Source organism: Euphorbia lathyris, chromosome 3 (assembly GCF_963576675.1).
Source record: "Euphorbia lathyris chromosome 3, ddEupLath1.1, whole genome shotgun sequence".
NCBI classification, from domain to species: Eukaryota; Viridiplantae; Streptophyta; class Magnoliopsida; order Malpighiales; family Euphorbiaceae; genus Euphorbia; species Euphorbia lathyris.
In genome coordinates this window covers 64,527,048-64,533,607 of record NC_088912.1, presented here as the reverse complement: position 1 = coordinate 64,533,607, position 6,560 = coordinate 64,527,048, and the positions used below count along the sequence as shown (strand labels likewise).

Genomic DNA, 6,560 nt, shown 5'->3' with positions numbered 1-6,560 from the left:
TTTTAAGTAGAGACGGGTCCAACGACCCGTCTATATTAAAACAGGGCGGGTCCTGGACCCGCCCTCGTCTAAAGCGGGGCGGGTCCGTTACCCGCCCTTCACTGAAGGGAGGAGGGTCCTGGACCCGCCTCCCTTTGAATGTTGGCGGGTCCTAGACCCGCCTCCTTATGTGTAGGAGGTCCACGGACCCGTTTAGCGCCTAATCTGAATATAGTTGTCAATTTTTTATATATATTTGAATGTATTTTCAGGAGACAGCTAGAGTTTGGGTTGGAGACGGAATCAATTATAGTCCTTATTTCATAACGAGCACGTTATTTCAAACAAGTATGGAAGCAATTCAATGGGCGAAAAACATTGCAATAAAAAATGGTTTCGAGCTCGTTATTTCTTCGCATAAACACGGAGGTAAACAAATTCTTCTGAGATGTTCACGTGACGAACGGTATAGAGGATTGCCTATTCCTTTAGAAGATGGTTTAAGTAGGAAAACAAAAACTAAAGCGTGCGGCTGTCCATTTCGGCTAAAAGTCAGGCAGTTGCAAGATTTTTCGGGTTGGCAGATCGTTGCTAAGGCTGGGGAGCACAGTACGCATAATCATGAAATGATGGTTTATACGGAGGGACACCGACAGATAAGCGGGCTTAGTCCCGCAGCGAAGCTAATTGTGTGTGACATGAGTTCATATCAAGCAAAGTCGTGTGCTATTATGACGGCACTTCGTAAGAAACATCTAGAAGATAACCCAACAATAAAGCACGTATACAATTATAGAGACCGGTAGAGATATGATTAGTCAGTTTTTCCATCTTGCCGTCACGAACAAGTATTATCATGCTTCGCTTGCTGATTCAGAAACTAATGTATTAACACATGTATTTATGGCACATCCAGCTTCTGTTGAATTACTACGGACGTACCACTGGTATATTGGCATGGATTCAACCTACAAGACCAACAAGTACAGAATGTCATTCTTTGAAATTGTTGGGATGACTCCATGCAACAACAATTTCAAGATCGCTTATGCGATTATGCAGGATGAGACCGAATCTAGCTATCGTTGGGTTATGGAGTGTTTGAGGAATTTGATTGGGTTTGACATGAACCCGACAGTTATTTTGACTGATAGAGAGTTGGGACTGATGCCTGTTAGAGAGGTTTTCCCAGATTCTACACACATGTTATGTACTTGGCATATTAACAAGGATGTAGAAAACAGAGTCTACAAACTCATGGGTGAAGACATGAAATTTGCTTCAAAATTCAAGAATGGCAGATGGAAGAAAATAATAAATTCTCAAACAGTAGATGAATATGAGTTGGAAGTGGCCAAGATGAAGGATACAATGGGAAGGATAGGTAATGTGGTAGCTTATGTTGAGAATACATGGTTAGTCCACAAAGAGAAGTTTGTTGTTGCGTGGACTAAAGATTTCTTACATTTTGAAAACACAACAACCTGTAGAGTGGAGAGTGAGCACTCTTCTTTAAAGAAATGGCTGAATTCCTCTACTGGATCCCTCGATAAAGTTTGGGCCAAGGTTCACCATGAAATTGATTTGAAAATCGTCAAAATCAAGTACAAATTTATTCCATTTCCTTACTGTTATTATTATATTTGAATTTAGTAATATATATTTTGATTGATACTACATGTTTATTCGTATCAGGGGCACTCTTGAATCTTCAAGACAGAAAAAGCTTGTATCGCACTCCGGATTTCTGTTCGAATACTTGACGTGCAAATTGTCCCACCACTGTTTGGAGTTGCTTGGTGCTGAATATTTGCGAATGCAAAAGTTGAGTTATGAAGTGGATGAACATTGTGATCATAGGTTGAGGACCTCTTACCAGATTCCGTGTGCATGCGAGCTTAGCCGAGCGCATCGTTCACGTAAATCGGTAAGTATTTCCAAGATACATCCATTTTGGAAAACACTTGTCATTGGTCAACCTGATACCAGTGTCAATTTGGAGTATGTTCATGGGACCGAGGAGCGGGAATACTTTCACTCTCACTACACCATAGATGGTGTATTGCAACACCCGTTAAGTGTTGGCTTTGCTGTAAATGTTGCCTTTACGAAAAGGCAACACTTTAGACCAAATAAAAGTGTTGCATTATTTGTGTTGCTATTGATGTCTATAGCAACACTTTACCGTATCAGTAGCAACACCAACATATGTGTTACCATACTTATCAATAGTAACACTTTTCATACCTTAAGGCAACTCTAATATAAGTGTTGCCATAACCATAAAAGATGTAACGTTTTTGTCGAATAAAATTAAGCAACACTTTCGTACATATTTGCAACACTATTTTATGAGAACACATTTCTTCGAAAAGCAACTTTTTCATGCACTATTTCAACACTTTTGATTGCAACATAACTTTGTTTTTGCAACCATTTTATTTACAATTGCAACACTTTTTATCTAACATTTTTTGTTCGCAGCAACTCTTTTGTATCCAACCGAAACACTTTTTTATGTCACATATGATATTCGAAACAACACTTTATCTTTTGCGATAAAAAACTTTTCAATATAACATCTTAATATTTTAAATGTAATTTTTCATTTAAATAAGAGCATAACAATATCATTAATTGTAAGTACAACCATCATAAGTCAATATATGAACAATAAAATTTAACATTGTCATATGATAAAAAAAACTAACTAAAACTATTATAATGTTATACAAACATAATATAGCTTATCCTTCCATTTGTCATATGGAGCACCGTCTTTAAAAGGGACAACAACATTGTCATTTTCACCTCATATGCCACCATAAATTTCTTTCATATCAACGTTGAGATTGGAATTAGCTTCTCCCAATTTGTTCATCATCAACAACAAATTTTTGTTCATTTTCTCATCCATTTCTTCTTGAAGTTTTTTTTTTTTTAATCTTTGTTGTCAATTCCTCTATACAGGAAAGAGAAATGTTCCCAATTGACCGTTCTTCGATTTTGTAGGTGTTGCATATCAGCCAACAAGCCAAGAGGATCCGTGTGATGTGTCACAAATAAGTTGCTCAACAGTCTCACTGGCGACTTGTATTTACAATAGTTTCTCCTGATTTGGCTTTTCAAGCAGAAGAAAGAAAATACTTATGATATAGAACAAATAATACAAATTGCAAAATATAAATACATTTAGCTTTTCAAGTTCCTGTGTTGGTTTTGGCGCAAAACACTACACCATAAGACATATGCACAAAAGCTACTAGTCTAGTCCAAGCAAGTTTTAGTTGATATAATGGAATAAAGTTCCGAGGAAACTCAAATAATAATTGGTCAAAATCAAGAAGCAAGACTATATATTCTTAATCATTAATTCACTATGCGCCGCAATTAAAAAACGTTAAACTAGACTTTAAAAATTGTTAAACTTCAAAATCATCATGAAAAGCTTAAGTAGAGCTTACTTCAGTTGCTATTATGACGAATCATATGTATATATATGTATGAACTTTAGCATGCATGATCCATAATAAACTCTGAATATCCATGCCTAATGATGCCTTCATTTACTTTCGCATAAACATTCCATTGTCAATCTTGGAGGAACAGAAGCAAACTGAAAAAAAAAAAAAACCCATTACATCCATATCGTGTGATTTAGTGTTAATAATAACATGAGCATATAAGGTCACTTGTTAAATATAATAAAAACTGGATTTTGATTTATGAACATATTTGTCATGTCTACACATTCTTGATGCATAGTGGAAGACTCCATATTATAACATATATTATTTGATGAAGACTAGATAAAATTTAGTGGACTTCATACTAATGCATAGTTGGACACATATGTTGAGAGTCATGCACATGCATAATATGCAGTGGATAGGTGAACCATAGTAGATTTCCACATATTAAAAAGGATTGCCACATTAACTATTATGAACTATCCACATTTTATAATGGTTTGTTCCTTATGAGAAAGGATACAACATAGATAATTTGTAACATGAAAACATGCAGTTAACATGCAAAATCGCCAATTAACAATGAACTGATAATATGTCCCATGTTAAAAACAATATTATTTTATAATTCTTGACCAATATAAAAGAGTCATCAAGATAGCAAGAATCAAGACATGCAGCAGGTTATTCTTGACCAATATCTCAATACCAATAATTTCACTCTCATTACCTTACGCAATTAAATTGAGAAGAAGACTTGCTTCCTCAGGTTCTGTCATAACTTAACTTTTGCGATTTCTATTTTTCTACTTTGATATATAATCATGTGTAACCTCCTACATTTTTCTACTTCGGAAGAGTAAGATCCTCACTCACCCGTGACTCGGTAGCAAGCGAGGTCTTCTGGTCAGTACCGCTTTCCTTGATGGCATCTTGAACTTCCTGCAATATCACCCAAACTAAGCAAATGGTGGCTAAAAAAGGCACCTTTGCATGAACGTGCTTGTGATTCAGGGAGGACTCTGATCCAATTAAAGAGTTATGAAATAATTAGCTATATGCATAAGTGCTCCATATCAGTAAGTGAACATGTAGAAGTTATAGTGAACAGACAATAGCTGAACATGAGTTATATACCTCTTGGAGTTTAATCGGTTTCCCATCCTCTCTTAGCCAATGTCACCCAGAATCATCAAAGTGAAATGGGAAATAAGAAATGTTTCTTAATGAAGCTACAAGAAGCCGATCACTGCTTATTTTATAAGGATGATATAAACTATAGAGGAAACCAGAGAGAAGAACAGTTTCTGTGTTCACAAAAACGGACCAGAGCCCCACTCGAGAGAACAATAAACACAACTCCATAGAGCCTAATGGACCAGAGCCCCACCTAAGATACCAGTGAATCAAAATGAAGAAACATAAATTGAGAGAATTACAAAGAAAGAAATAAAATAATGGATGAAAGGAGAGATGGGAAAAGACCTTCATAGCATAGCTGAATGTTTTGTTTTGAGGACGAAATGCAGAGAAAGTGACTTATCTTTGTGTGTATCACAATTCAAAAAGTTAAATATGATACTTTAATATAAATAATAACTTTAATTGTCCTAGAAATGAAAAAAAATTGAACTATATTTCAGATTTTCCTACAAGACTATGAATGGAGCAGATGCACACACAAAAACTCTCATTATTCAACATGTTTTCAAGCTATTGCTGGGATGCTAAGTTGGTGCTGACAATGGCAGGGCTTTTGCTTTGAATTATGGAGAATTGTGGCTGCTTGCCCAAATTTACTCCGCAAACCCACTTGCCAAATCAATGGCAATCCTTAAGCAATTACCTTCCCATAATTGCTTTTCAATCCAAGTAGCAATGTGCTTCCCGTATGTATATTTCTTCAATCCAAGTAGCAATGTTAAATAATCATCACTTCATTATATTACAGATCTCAAAGTTAATTATAGAGTCAAATCAGTGGCACTAAAATTAAAAATACTAATCAGAATTCAATAAGAAACATACCAAAATGATTTCGGAAGGGTTTCAGATGCCACGAGGTCGGGTTGTTGCTGCTCTGGAGACAAAATGGTGGCGCAGGTGATGGGCACACCATTAACACGTTAAAGGGAGGGAAGCAACAAAAGGCTTAAGAGATGAAGACGTTCGAGGGGCTAAAAAGCCGAGCGAATCGCCATTGAATCGAAGCTCTCTCACGCTAAATTAGCGAGAAACAAGGGAAAAGAGAGAGTAGCGATTTAGGGATTTCAGTACATGATAACTTTCAAATTTAATTGGGGTAGCCAAAATAAATTGGGGGGAATAGTTGGAGGGAATACTTTGGAGCTAAATATTTTTAGCAGTATTAATAAAGGGAACTTCCTTTTAAAAAAAATAAAGGGCACTTAAATAAAAAATTGAGAATTTTCGTTTTGTTAATTAATGTTGTATATATATTTTTTGAGAAAATTAATGTTATATTTTTTAGGGATAGGATGCAAAAATTACCTTTAACGTTTGCAGCCAAGAACAATTTTACTCATAATGTGGGCAAGTTGAGTAAATTTCAAACATTATTATAAAACACATATATTTTGCACTATTTTAGGGGTTAAATTGCTCTGTCTGCCAATGTTAAAGGTAAAATTGTACCATTTTAAATGTTAAGGGTAAAATTGCTCATTGGTGTAAACGTTATGGGTATTTTGCACATTAACCCCATTTTTTAGCAAGTAAAGTAATATTTTTAGCAGTATTATAAAGGGAACTTCCTTTAAAAAAATAAAGGGAACTTAAATAAAAAATTTAGAATTTTTCTTTTGAGAAAACTAATGTTTTTCTTTTTAGCAAATTAACTAAAGTTTAGGTATAAAAAATGCAATCTACTTTTAATAACTAAAAGGAAAATCAATCTTTTTTAATGACTGTGGGACTGAAACTGTTGGATATAACAAACGTTAAATTATATATATATATATATATATATATATATATATATATATTTAAAATGATGAAGATTAATAAATTATTTATGCAAATATTTATCATTTTCTATTTTTTAATTCTTATAGATGCAAACAACATCGTTTTACATCTATTAGAAGTAAT

General features: G+C 34.6%; 1 long non-coding RNA gene across 1 annotated transcript; it reads right to left on the bottom strand.

Moving 5' to 3' along the window:
* Positions 1-2,580: 2,580 nt before the first annotated feature.
* On the bottom strand, positions 2,581-5,679 carry LOC136224636 (uncharacterized). Its single transcript, XR_010686531.1, has 4 exons — positions 4,587-5,679; positions 4,326-4,471; positions 3,444-3,595; positions 2,581-3,100 (listed from the first exon to the last, which is right to left on the bottom strand). It is a non-coding gene; the product is annotated as an uncharacterized lncRNA (long non-coding RNA).
* Between the last annotated feature and the right edge of the window lie 881 nt (positions 5,680-6,560).